This window comes from Corvus kubaryi, unplaced genomic scaffold (genome assembly GCF_017639235.1).
Source record: "Corvus kubaryi isolate FWS band 111438036 unplaced genomic scaffold, C.kubaryi_AGA036_p1.0 69, whole genome shotgun sequence".
NCBI lineage: Eukaryota > Metazoa > Chordata > Aves > Passeriformes > Corvidae > Corvus > Corvus kubaryi.
The window spans coordinates 9,975,325-9,988,066 of record NW_024582057.1 but is presented as its reverse complement, the minus strand read 5'-3'; the positions used below and the strand labels follow the sequence as shown (position 1 = coordinate 9,988,066).

General features: G+C 42.2%; 1 protein-coding gene and 1 long non-coding RNA gene across 4 annotated transcripts in view; one reads left to right on the top strand and one right to left on the bottom strand.

Annotated features, from left to right (window-relative positions):
• The window catches only part of LOC121674558, a 45,520-nt gene extending 38,881 nt beyond the window's left edge, over positions 1-6,639 (top strand). For all 3 annotated transcript variants that reach the window (XR_006019673.1, XR_006019672.1, XR_006019671.1), the window contains exons 3-4: positions 1,889-1,988; positions 5,326-6,639. This is a non-coding gene — a long non-coding RNA (uncharacterized LOC121674558). The remainder of the gene's footprint in view (positions 1-1,888; positions 1,989-5,325) is intronic.
• Positions 1-12,742, bottom strand: part of BCL2 (BCL2 apoptosis regulator) — a 96,539-nt gene that overhangs the window by 20,907 nt on the left and 62,890 nt on the right. The window lies entirely within an intron of this gene.

The following is a 12,742-nucleotide window of genomic DNA, read 5'->3' as shown; positions in this document are numbered from 1 at the left end:
ATCTTAAAAGGAGCATTTTCATAAACTATTTAATGAAAACTAAAAAGTAAACAGAAAAAAATTAAATTTTGTTTATGTGCTTTATCCAAATCGAAGGAATAATAATTCAACATATAATGACAGCAACATAAAGGGAGGAGGCTATATTTAAAAAAAAAAAAAAAAGATAGCTCTGTTCTTTACTTAACTGAAAATAAAGCTAAAAACCTGGTAACACTACGGAATTTAACCATGTGCCAGGGTTTAAAATGCTGCTGTTTACGTAGGGCCACCTTCACTCCTTTGTCCAGCCACAGACACTGTGACGGGTCAGTCATGGGTTTTTAACTGAATTAATCACAGCAGGGGAGGACGCTCTTCCCGGCTGCTCTGAGCACCATCCCTGCATTCCTGCTCTGTTTGAGGCTGGAGTGAATGCTGGAAGAGGCCACAGACATCTGGCTGATGGTTCTGGGGCAGAGGGCCAGGCTGAGCACAGGCATCCTCATGGAAGGCCACCCGTAGGAGCAGGGACACTGTCTGTCTCCCTTGATGTGGTGGTGCTACAGAGGACAGCAAAATCACATCAGCCTGCAGGACTATCAGTCTTTGCTTCTTCTCTACTCTCCCTGGAGGACTCCTCAGTTTATTTTTATTTTTCAGCCTTCCTTGAATCTCTTTCATTTCCTCCCCTGCTTAATTATGCAGCACTACATTATATAATTTAGATAGAAGTACGTGAGCATTTTTAATGACATCAAGTCTTTTAAAACTGCTTCATGGAAGAGAATGCAGCTTGTACACCTGTAGCATGCCACGGGGTAATGCAGTAGTGTCTTTCTCACCATCAGCCGTGCTTCCCAAACTCCCCTCCCCCAAGTACTTTCACTCACCCCTTTTCAGACCACTAAGCAACCACTGCCAATCACCCTTCACGCCCCATCCCACCACTTTCACTCTCAGTCATTTGCCCACTGCCTGTGAATCTGTCAGGACGAACTTCACCAAACCATTACAGACACCCACCCCTTCTTAATCACCTCCTGAACCCTTTCATGCGGGCAGGGACATTCAGCAGTTGCTCAGCTACAGCTCTCAGTACTGTGGCCAATGCAGAAAACTCAGAGAGAGAGAGAGGAGAGAACCAAGTGATACGGGCACTAGGTGGGAAATTCCTCAGCCAGAAGTTCAAGCAGGTATGACTGTCTCGGGGTGACTTGGAGAGTGCAGGAAACTCATCTGTTTGAAGCACTTCTGTAATGCAACAACTACACCCAGAGGCAGGTCTCCTTACTTTCAGTAATTACAATGATTGAGAACGAAACTCTTCCAGGTGATTCAGAGAAGCAGCCACCTAACGTGGCTATCCTCCACACTGCCCTCTGAAAAAACCTCTCTTCCCCTCTGTTGAGCATATAGGGGAAGTCCTTGCCTACCTACCTGAACCAGAATCCCTCATTTAGTCTCTCTATCTCAGTGCAGCATCTGTGGGAGGAGGTAACAAAGTTCTTGTCTGGGGCCCATGGAGAAGTGTTCCTGGAAGGTAAGTGCTACAGCAGCTGCGGAGGATCACCCACAGTGGGAAATGACAAGTGCCTCTGCATGCGCTCAGAGCTGGGAAGTCCCCACAAAGGGGTTGTCCATGCCTGCTGAGATCAAGCACAGACACTCTTCTCTCTGTTTTTCTTGTAAAAAGGGTCATGGTATTTCCCTTTGGGAATTGTGTATTGTGGCAAGTCAATTTTCAGCTGTGTTTATCTTAAGTGGTTTTATATTCCTGCATTAGTTTGCTGTGGTAAAAGAAAATGCTATTTGCATATCACCTCGGTTTTTGAGTGGAAAATGACAAGAAGAAGAAGAAATTTCTCAACAACTCTTCAACCTGAACATTGCTTATCTTTTCTTTCAGCCTACTGTTGAATGAAGTACCATTTTGAGCTAAGGGAGGCACTATTTGACAGAACAAAAGATACCTCTCCACACCTGTCAAGTTCAAGAATATCTGGAAGGTACTATATTCAGATTTACTACCTTACAGAAATATTATGCAGAATCCAAAGATACTTTCCCTGTAAATAAATCCAACGGCTAAACACTGTTGATATACATATATGTATATGAATATACATATGCATGTCACACATATATACGACAACACGTGTGTGTACGTATAATGCTGAACAGGCTGAAGAACTAGGCGAAAAATCAAGACCCATGCACAGAAACTAAATCTAGTATTCTGTTACTGTTTTCCCAGCTAATGACCATCCTCCAAAATAGTCTGGTTCATTAGTAAAGTCCACCACTGAGTGGTTACCGATGCAAAACATCCATCTTACACGTTGTAAAGGCTAAGTGCCAGAGCCTGCACTTCCTGTAAGCACCTGCTTCATCCACAGCCCTGAGGTGATCAGGTCCTCAACATCCTAAAGTGAACCTTCCCACAGTTCAAAGAAAGCACCTCCCAGCTGTGAAAAGGACCCCAGAGCTCAGCTTGTTGTGTTACCAGGGGTGTGGGGGTAGTATCTGCACAGAGACCAGGCAGACCCTGGAAGAGAACAGTCTGGACCATGCACTGAGGGTTTCAATTACGAGGTTCATTTAACCCAGAAAGCCTCCTGCTGCAGAAGGCCACAGATGTTTCGTTACTCTCCCTTGGTTCTTCCTATCTTGACAGACATCACAGAGACACCGTGCATAATAAGGGTTTATTCGAGTTTTCCGCTCGGGACTGTGCCCTGACCCCAGACCACTGGGGGTGGATGAGAAGAGCCGATCTCATCCTAGCTAGCAGATGCCTGTGTGAGATCTTAGAGTTCTTGTCCTTCACAAACACTTCTTAGTCCCGTCTATTGCCAATTAAATCTCCCTCTTGTGATGCAAAGAATGATAGCAGCATTTTCTATGTCCACACACTGCCTAAACTGATAAAAATGCTCAGTATATGTTAAGAATATAAGTGTGCTCAGTGCATTCACAACACACAATAAGTGCACAATTCAATTAACTAATGCAATTCATATTTCATTAGGACAGAAGCTGTTTGTGACCTTAAACGGACAACAATTTCATGACGGCACTGCAGAATTTTAATTAGATAGGATAATAACAAAGACAAATGAAACAGAGGGAAAACGCGCTGCCTGGCAGAATTGTTCCAAAGAACTTAAAAACAAAAGATGCAGTTGTTCTGCTAAGTTCTTCTCCTCCTTCCCCCTTACTAATGATGCAGAGAACAAAACATTATCGCCTTTCTTTGCCTTTCATTTGTAGAGAAGGCTGTCTCAGCATTGGTGGTATGAACCTGGTATGGTACCGAAAGGCGCAGGGAAGAGAAGTCCAAGGGCCTGATTTAGCTTTTGTTTATGGGTACCTAAGTGAAGAGCAGCTCCTCTAAGAAGAATCATTTTTGTATCAGTTTTTCAAATTTGTTTCAAAGGCATAAATATTGGGCCCTAAAATCATTTGTGAAGGAAAGTGGTAAACCAACCAACAACAGACATGATTAATAAAATTGTTAGCAATATTAGGACAAAATAACACATAAAATCACAGTATATAAAGGACTGTGATTAAAGCAGAGAAGGATTCCAATATTAAGCTGTGATTGCTGTAATATTTTTGTGAACTACTCTTAAGAAAATGAGAAGAGATTAACAAGGTTAGTTATTACACTCCTGTAGTAATTTCATCCTTAATCCAAAGTATTACCATATATGCTGACCCCTATGTGCGAAAAACAGTTCCCTACAGTCTGTAATTCAGTTTCATTATTTTACTATATATTGCCAAAACTGTATCTCGTCTAACAGAAACATAAAAGGATGAGATCCTTCAGTTTTTAGATACTACATTTAAAGAGATGACAGAAGGATGAAACTATCAGATCAGAGTTCGCGGTCTGCAGAACAGGCTCCCCCTGCCCCCTCCTTCCCAGACTATGACTTATGTTTTAAAGATAAAACAGTAAATAAATTTTGTACAAAGATGGCCAGATTTTGTGTTAAAGGCAAGATGCTGAATAGGAAGCAGTTGGATGTGTAGCAAGATGTGTCTGTTTAATCAGGATATTTGTCGATCTGGGTCAGTAACAGGATGGTTGTTTGTCCCTGGCCAGTGGGTGGCAATGGCAGCAAATGGCTTATAGTAGACAAGGATTGATTTTGATAAACATGTCCAGATGGGTATGACTTAAATCAGTAAATATATTGCTTTGCATAAAGAGATATTTTAAAATTAATTTTAAACCAATGTTTGCATCGACAAGTCACTAGATCCTACATATACACTTGTAAAATAATATTTGAAGCAGGGGAATAATCAGTAAAGAAGAAGGAAAATAGCTTTGCCTTCTCTGATCGTAACACTGTCGATGCTTTATTTCTTCATGATAGATTAGATCAAAGCCCTGTTGTCTGTATATTATTACTATTTAGTAGTGCTTTTCTCAAACTTAGTGTGATCTAAAGCTAATTTTACTGGAAGAGATGAAGTTAATTTATTGTCAGTCTCGTCATATAAGTTTTTAATGCAATGAAAGTATCAAAACAGCTGCTAAATGAGAGAGACCATAAAAAGGGAGTTTCCAGAACTCACTGATATTAGCTGCTCACCCATATATTCCCTTCCTCTCAAGTTTCAAGATGAGATTATTATAAAAAACAGGCTGATTTGTCACAAAAAAAAAAAAAAGAAAAAGAAAAAGAAAGAAAGAAACTGTCTGAACAAATCTGCAAATAAACCAGCTTGGGGGAATTCCCATGTCTGTGTCTGACCTCCATGATCAAAATAAGGCATCCTCAACCCAATAGAAAATTCTGCTATATTTTAGTACTTAACTCTTCACCCGATGGGGCATCTCAACATCGCAGCTCATGCTCCAGGAGAGCTGTGCTTTACCTGTGGTGGGCCCAGCCTGTGCCAGACCCCTCAGGCCAGAGGGGTGACTGCTCAGGGATGAGCAGTGCTGTGGGAAGCAGGGTGGTGGCTATTGCTGGTCACAGAGGCAGCGTGTTGCCCGGCCCCTGAGCACCGCACTGAGTCCCCACACCACAGAGAAGCTGAGCCCAGGCTATTTATCTGTGATGAGTGCAGCCAGTTGTGCAGCCAAATTGCTCTGTACGGCTTCCTTTTTATTTTTTTCCTGTTAAGTTTTTGGCTTGGCTGATGGAGGACGGAGAGGAAATGCATCCCAGCAAAACTGCCTCTCTTGGATTTGCGGGGGCCTTGTTCCAGTCTGCTTGCTGGCCTTGGGCTGACTATGAGCTGTGATTGTTTTATTTTTTTCAGCCTTTTCTACACTTAAATTTGCAAATCTGATGCCAGATTATTTTCTTTCGCTTACAGTACCAAAAATTGGAATCACCCCACAGCCATTCTGTGATCTGCTCTGCACGGCCAGAGATGCCACCGACAGCTTTTAGATAGGAGGAAGCCGAGGCTAAAGAGCAAAGAATATTTCTCGCCCTACATTGTTCTTGAAGACTATTTCTGGCACACAGGAAGGTCTCACAAAATCACCATCAAACTTATTTTAGCTAATTCCATACGTGACTTGAAGTACTCCAGAGGTGTGTGTCAAGCCTCAGAGAACTGATAGCAAGTTTCACTCCCTCGATAGAGATAGAAATAAATGTATGACACTCTAGGGGTTGCCTGGAAGTGCTTTTCTTATAAACAGAGGGGAAAACAGCCTTCAAATGATACACGAGAAAATTAACAGGAGTGTGTCCAAATATTGTACTCTAAAATGAACACTTTGATAATCATAACAATGTGGTTTGAAAAGCATCACTTTAAAAGGTCAGCTATACCACCCCCTGACTGCACATTGAAAGCATAGCGGATATATTGAGTCATACATATTGTTCATTGTCATTTGCATTTGGTGAAATCCCTGTATTTTACCCAATTTAGTAAGCAAGCACCGCCTCGGACTCCCTTGGCAATACTTCTAAATGCAGTTACTGTTTGTTGGGCTAAAACAACATCTTGTCCCATCCTGCACCAGTAAATCACTCTTCGGTCTTTTGATCAATGTTTGCCTTTTCAAGCCTGTGAGTCATTTTGCAATAATGGAAAGAGAGGGACTGACACACGAGAGCAATGTGGGTATTTTGAGCTGCATCTCTGGGATACTTTTGTGCATGTTGTTCTGAACAAAACGACCATCTGTACCAGTTTGCTGACAGCCACTAGTGCATCAAAAGATCTGACTTCCTATCTTTGTGGATAAAGACTGGCTTAATTCTACAAGCACCACGTAGAGTTGTCGGGCGACGTCATGAAAAGGCCTTACTGAAGTCAAGCACATTTTTTGCAACCAGCCTTTTTTAAAAAATCGTCCTCAGGATCTGACCTCATGGCATTTTTCCATAATTTTTTGCACATCACCTGTCACTGGTTTGGGACTGTTCAACTTCCCAACAGTCATGTCAGTGATGTTTCCAACCAGAATACGGCGGAAGCTGTCCTCACCCTTCCGGGGGCTACACCTGAAGAGTAAGCAAATTTTGTGGGTGTTTAAGCCTTTTTTAATTTTCTATGAGCAATGTAAAAATGACTCATTCCTGCTTTGGCTGGAATATGTAATTAGTAAACACTGGTGGGGAGCAATCATATTTCTAAATTTGTAAGCATAAACAGTGCATGATGCACCAACTCTTTGGTCCTGTTACTGATGTGTGTTTTTTGTGGGAAAGGCAGAGAAGGGGCTCAACCCCCGGAGCTGGGCAGGTTTGGTAGCTACAGACAACAGCAACTGAGGTGGGAACCAAGCACCAAGGAGACTAGGAGGCACATGGAGGAAAGGAACAGAGGCACTTTCTCATCATAGCACTGATCAAGGCTTTAAAACCATTTTAAATAAATAAATAAATAAAATAAAATAAATCTCTTTCACAGAGATGCATGAATACACAAAGCAACATGGAGCTTAATCCAAAAATCACCAAAGGCAAAGGAAGATTCAGGAAAGAAAAGTCATGGATGTTCTGGATTGAGTTCTGCAGGGAGGACAGTCAAAACACACATCCCTGCAACACACAGACTACTTTAAAACTAGTTTGCTGACTGAAAGAGAAATCAGACTGATTGTGTACAAGCACATACATACCACACAGAAACTGATCAGGAAAGAAGTCACTTTAAAGTGCATTTATAAAACCTAACGCTTTTATAGTGCCTTCAAAATTATAATGTTGCTACTAATGATTTTTGTTAGTATTCAATGCATACTGTCCATCCAAGAAGGTATGCAAGCCATATGCCTTTCCTTGTCCCTGCTATGGACAAAAGACCAACGCTCAGAGGGTTTCATTTGGACCCCTAACCCAACCTGCACAAGCAATTCAGATGGAAAATCTGGAACGAGAACCCACTGACTTGCTCCCTCTCCATCAGCCACCAGAAGGAGCACACAGGCTGCCGAGTGTCACCTGTGTGTGTCCTCCCATTTTGCTACTCTTGCTGGACTGGGGCAGCTGGGCTGCCATGCCACTCTGGACCCCAGTTATTCACCTACTGACTTCCCATTTTCCCCTGAGGATTCATCTCACACAGCACTGCTCCCCTGCTGCTGGGCCACAAAGTTTCTTTGAGATTGGGCACATCCCTCCAGTGATGCCTGTTCGGAGTTACCCACTGATGAGTAATAGCATGTAAAAGTCACTTACATTCATATTCATAGTGCCTGCTACTTAAAAAATGTTAACGATGAGGAAACCAGCCCTACAGGAATGAGGATGGGGGCAAACTTTTATTGGCCCCACATGAGCTTTTATCTGTTTTAAATGTTACATTGTCCCAGGGAAAGAAGTGCCATTGTTAACAGCATTGGAGGCAGTCAGCTGCACTCAATTTAAAATTAAAAGGGGAAGAAAAAATAAATGAAAAGGGAAAAAAAAAGGGTCTGCCTGACACACTGTAGTATGGCAGGCTATGGTAACTTGCCCCAGAAACTTTTTATTGAATCCAGCCTTTCACTACAAAAGAATTCATTAACCGCTTCACGATGCAAAGTCTGCTGAAGACATTATCGTCACTGGCCAGCGCGGGGCTGTTCCCATACACTGTGAGTACTGCTTCCACTGATCAGTGCTGAGTCCAAGGTCACATCTACGAGTCACTGTTATCCAGTCCTGTGCACCAATACGATGTCTGTGCTTCCAACTAGAGACAGCACCACATCTCTGCCCACTGTAGCCCTGCTCAAGTCAGGTCTGGCAGAGCTCAGCTCAGGAAAAGGCATAGTCTGGGAGCATCAAGTGCGAAGTTGGTGTTTAAATCAGCTGGTATTTAAATTAGTTGGTGTTTAAATCTTGTGGGCTGAACTTCCTGCCCTCTCTGCACAAGGATTACCCGTGGTACAAGAGACCTTTCTCCTGCCTTCCCCAGCACATCACCTGTACCACACACGTGTTGCACGAATGGAACAAAAACCACCATGCCACCCACCAGCTCAATTCCGTACAGCTGGGTACACCCACCCTTGGGGCAGTGCAGGATCTACTCTAATGAAGTTGTCCCAGTGTAAAAAAACTAGCAGAACCCTATGTCTTCTGCACAATAATGCTACATGAATGTAGTCTCTGTTACTGGGGGAAGCCTACCTTTGAAAAGGTTCTTTTATGGGCCTTAAAAAGGCTGGGGCAAGAGAAGCCAGCATGACTCTGGAAACTACTAGAATCTTTACATCAGTTTAAGATTTCCATTCACTATCACCCAGTTTGCACTTCAGTGGTGCATGTGGTGCTGAAAGAGATGCACTAGTGGATATTTGTTATAGTTATGAACCAGGTGGCCCTAACTGCCCCAATTACACTCGCTGCCTTCCATTCATCACGCCGCCTTAATGAACAGAGAGGCTGGCGGATGTCAAACAACCAGCCAGATGAAACAAAAGAGAAGCCAGGCACAGTGTCACCCGGCCTTAACCAGCCCACCAGTACCTCTCACGTGGCTGAATCCATTCAGCTTCCCTGCAAATCCCAGTGTGAATGAACCACAGCCACTGCAGAGCAAACAGATAAGAGTCCAGAGGAAGTGATCAATATATTTAGATAAGGTGCAACAAGAATATGTAGCAACCTGCCCCTTTTTCCATGCTTGGATAAAGAGGAGAGGAAAATAAAAATCCCTGTATTGGCTGCTTCAGGCTGAGTGATTCTTTGACACTATGGTTAATCGACACCACCGTAACCATGGAGTTCGCCTAAGTTCAGGATAACACAGTGGCTTTATTAAGAAACTCAAGTACAGAAATACAGTTGGAAAGTCCTAGTTCTTCTCGGCAAATGAATCTTTTGAACTCAGCTCAGCCACCTGCACCTTCATGTTCACTGTTTTTACAGAGTAGATGTTGGAAGTGTAAAAATAATTCAAAGTATGTTAGTCATGCTTGAAATGGTCAAATGAAGATTAGAGGAAAAGAATGTGAGCTTAAAAGAATGTGAAGGGACATGAAAAGCTATGTAAATATTTATCTGTAATTTTATAGCAGTATGCTATATATTGTACTTTTCTGCTCACACACTGATTCCAGTGCTCATCAATTGGAATTTCTTCTGAAAAGGACCTTTATGGGATTGAGAAAAGAAAAACTAGGACAGCATTGAATATGAACTAGCTTTTTAGACAAGAGCCACTTACGTGACCAAGACTGTGCTCAATTGCCTTTGCTGTTTTCTTGCAGAGAAGCAGCTGAGCAGTTTTAAATAATGGAAGAAAAGAGTCTGTTTATAGAAGAAGTTGGAAATGAGACTCTACCTGCAGTGGCTGTCTTTTTCTGGGTTCACTTTAGTTTGAGTTTATTACAAAACTAAGTTCTCAAGCTGAAAATAATGTTTCTCAAGCTGAGAGTTAGTCTTTGCTAACTAGGGTATAGTTCAGCAAAGAGGGTAATAGTTCATCTTTTTCTTCTCTAAATGACATATATATAAATACACATGTAGGGACACACAGGACAGAAAGAGCAAGTCTGTCTGAATAAAATCCCCTCTATCTTTAGCTGAAAATTTTTCTGCTGTGTCAAATTCATAATAGACTGCAAAACCAAACTCTAGAGAAGAGTATTTTGAGACCTGGTTAGTTTTCAGGGGACTTTTTCCTTATAGATAAAATAAAGACTATGAGTTTACCTGTGTCTTGTGTAAGAATCTCTTACTTTTCTGTGACTATATGTTTGTAACACAAAGTGTTTAGCATAGGAAATTCACCAATTACACAGACTGTTGTTAATCAAATTTTAAAGAAAAACTTACCAAATTGCTTATGGGAAAAAAACCCCATCCCATTAACATTGTGTAGCATCCATGTTTGTTCAAATGTATTTTTTGCAAGCACACACTGTATTACCCACCAGAAAAAAGACTCAACCAAGCTGCATCCCAACACTGAAGCACAAGGCATGTACACGGCTCTCTCCCTCTGCTCTGTTCCTTTAAAAACAATTTCTCCTCAGTTTACTCAGGTACTTTATTTATAGCCTGGCCCAAACTTTCAGCTGTGGTTTTAGCTTCAGTTTTCATCCACTGAGTCCAGTAGATTTCCAGTGCTGTTTTGGCCTGTGAGGGGTCCATCGTCCATCCCTCATGCAGGATTACCTCTTGGCAGCTGGCAACAAGGAACCCTTCAATGCCAACAGCATACAGGCAGGTCCCCAAGTGATTCATAAGTTTAGCTGTTGTCTGAGGCACGCCAGCCCCAAATTTAGGCAACCCCTCTCAGTCACCGTGAGCATTGATGTAATATTTTTTTAGGTCTCTAGGTGTTGGCTGCCTATCTGGCTTTGCTCTGGCTTGATCTGGTATGCATCTACACAGATCACTGTCAAGATCAGGCCTCACACAAAAAAGACTTGTGTAATCCTTATGCTACTACTCCCAAGAATCAAGGTCTGTTCTCTCCCTTAATCACTACAAGGAGTAAAACATGACCTGCAAGTCTACTCTATAAAAGAGCATCTATTTTCAAGTGCATCTCTCCCCTACTGAAGAAGACTTCCATTTTGTTTTAAGTATTTAAAATAAGTCCTTGGAAGATGATGAATCCCACATCTTATGTCTGGACCAGCATGAGCCTGCAGAGTCAATCTGCAATGGTGTCTAATACAGTTATTGCATGCAAAATGAAACAGTATCGAGAGGAGATTACATAGATGTGGGCTTACTACATAATTCAGGACCATGGGAAGATTCCTCAGGGATAGTCACTGCAGCCCTCAACAATTTCTTTGGGAAGACCAGACCAATGCATGTTGCTTATGTTTCCAGATTGCAGGATGCAACATTCACAGTAATTATAACCCTAGCATTTGGATTTGTATCAGAAAAAAGCAGCTCGTTGCCAAGTGCAATTGTAAATACCACTTATATTTTTGCAAAGCCTAAGCCAACAGATAGATCCCTACAATCCAGAAAATGCTGAGCTAAAATGTTCCTGATTTGCCTGCTAGAGCCAGGGATGCTGTAATAACCACGATGTAAAACTGCAATCACGCACTTTTCCCCCCTGAACACTTACTTTAATGAATCCTAAATTATCTGCAGGCATAGTAATGATACCAATTATCTTTTTGATCACCTAAAACAGGCACATTATCACCTGTCTGATCTAACAGTGTGCACAGGGCTGGGGTTTTTTCCCCAGCTCAAAAATAAAATCTAGCAGAAAGTACTGCAGAATGACCAACAGCTGTGACAGTGTCTAGTTAGCAAAAACTAACTCTCAGCTTGAGAAGCACTATTTTCAGCTTGAGAAGCACTATTTCCAGTCAGGTGGGGATTTGTGGGGCAATTCCCACACTGACTGAGACACCGGCTCCTTTGAAAGGAAGAAGTAGCATCACACTAGTGAGACATCAGAAGCATGTGAGAGAGAAGGTCTTGTAGGAAGGACGAAGTCATCCACTAGCCCTTCTGCCTCCAAGCCACCTGAAATCCTGAGAACATCCCCCAACACCTGTTTCATACGACAAAGACTTGAGAAAAAAAAGAGAAAAGCACAAGGAACAACCTTAGCTGCATCTTGAGAGAGGCAGAGGGGGATATCATATGCAGAGACCCTGAGAGCAGCTTGCCCTGTGCAGATGCAAAACGCCCCTCTGCCCTGCCCATGCTGGGAGTCATTTCCAGGGGGCTGCCCAGGTGGTTAAGTGCTACTACCTGCAGATAAAGAACCCCATGCTGAAGTGTATCTTAACTGCACAGCCCAAATGCTCTACAACTGTTCAGCTTGGATGGATTCAGTGGTTCAGTTAATGCAGGCTCAGGCTAGTCTGAGCCTGTTAAGTGCTCAATTAAGCCTGATCCACTGCACCTCTTTATTTTCTGCATAACTGGATTTTGTTTTTTCCATGACACAAGCATTTCCCTAACCTTTTGGAAAAGGCATTTAACTGAAAAGCACGGAGTAGTAGGAAGTTGTTTGCTCTTGGTATGCTGTGACGGAAATAAAGTCAACCTGATAGATTAGTACTGAGGAAGTGGAAGTTACTTTTCCCAAGATGTCACACTTGTGTTTCAGAAATGATTGATCTTGAGCATCAAATAAAGCACCAGCAAACCCACCAAAATATACATCATGTATAGCAAAACAAATGCCATAAAGAAATGTGCTATAAGCTCTTGCTGAGCCCTGCAAAGCCCAATAAATATTTGCTTGTCACAGTGCAGAGCAGTGATTACAGCATGCAAAGGAAATTATGTCTCCACCACAAGAACGTGTGTTTGGACTTAAAACTAGGTAAATGGATCAGATTTTCATC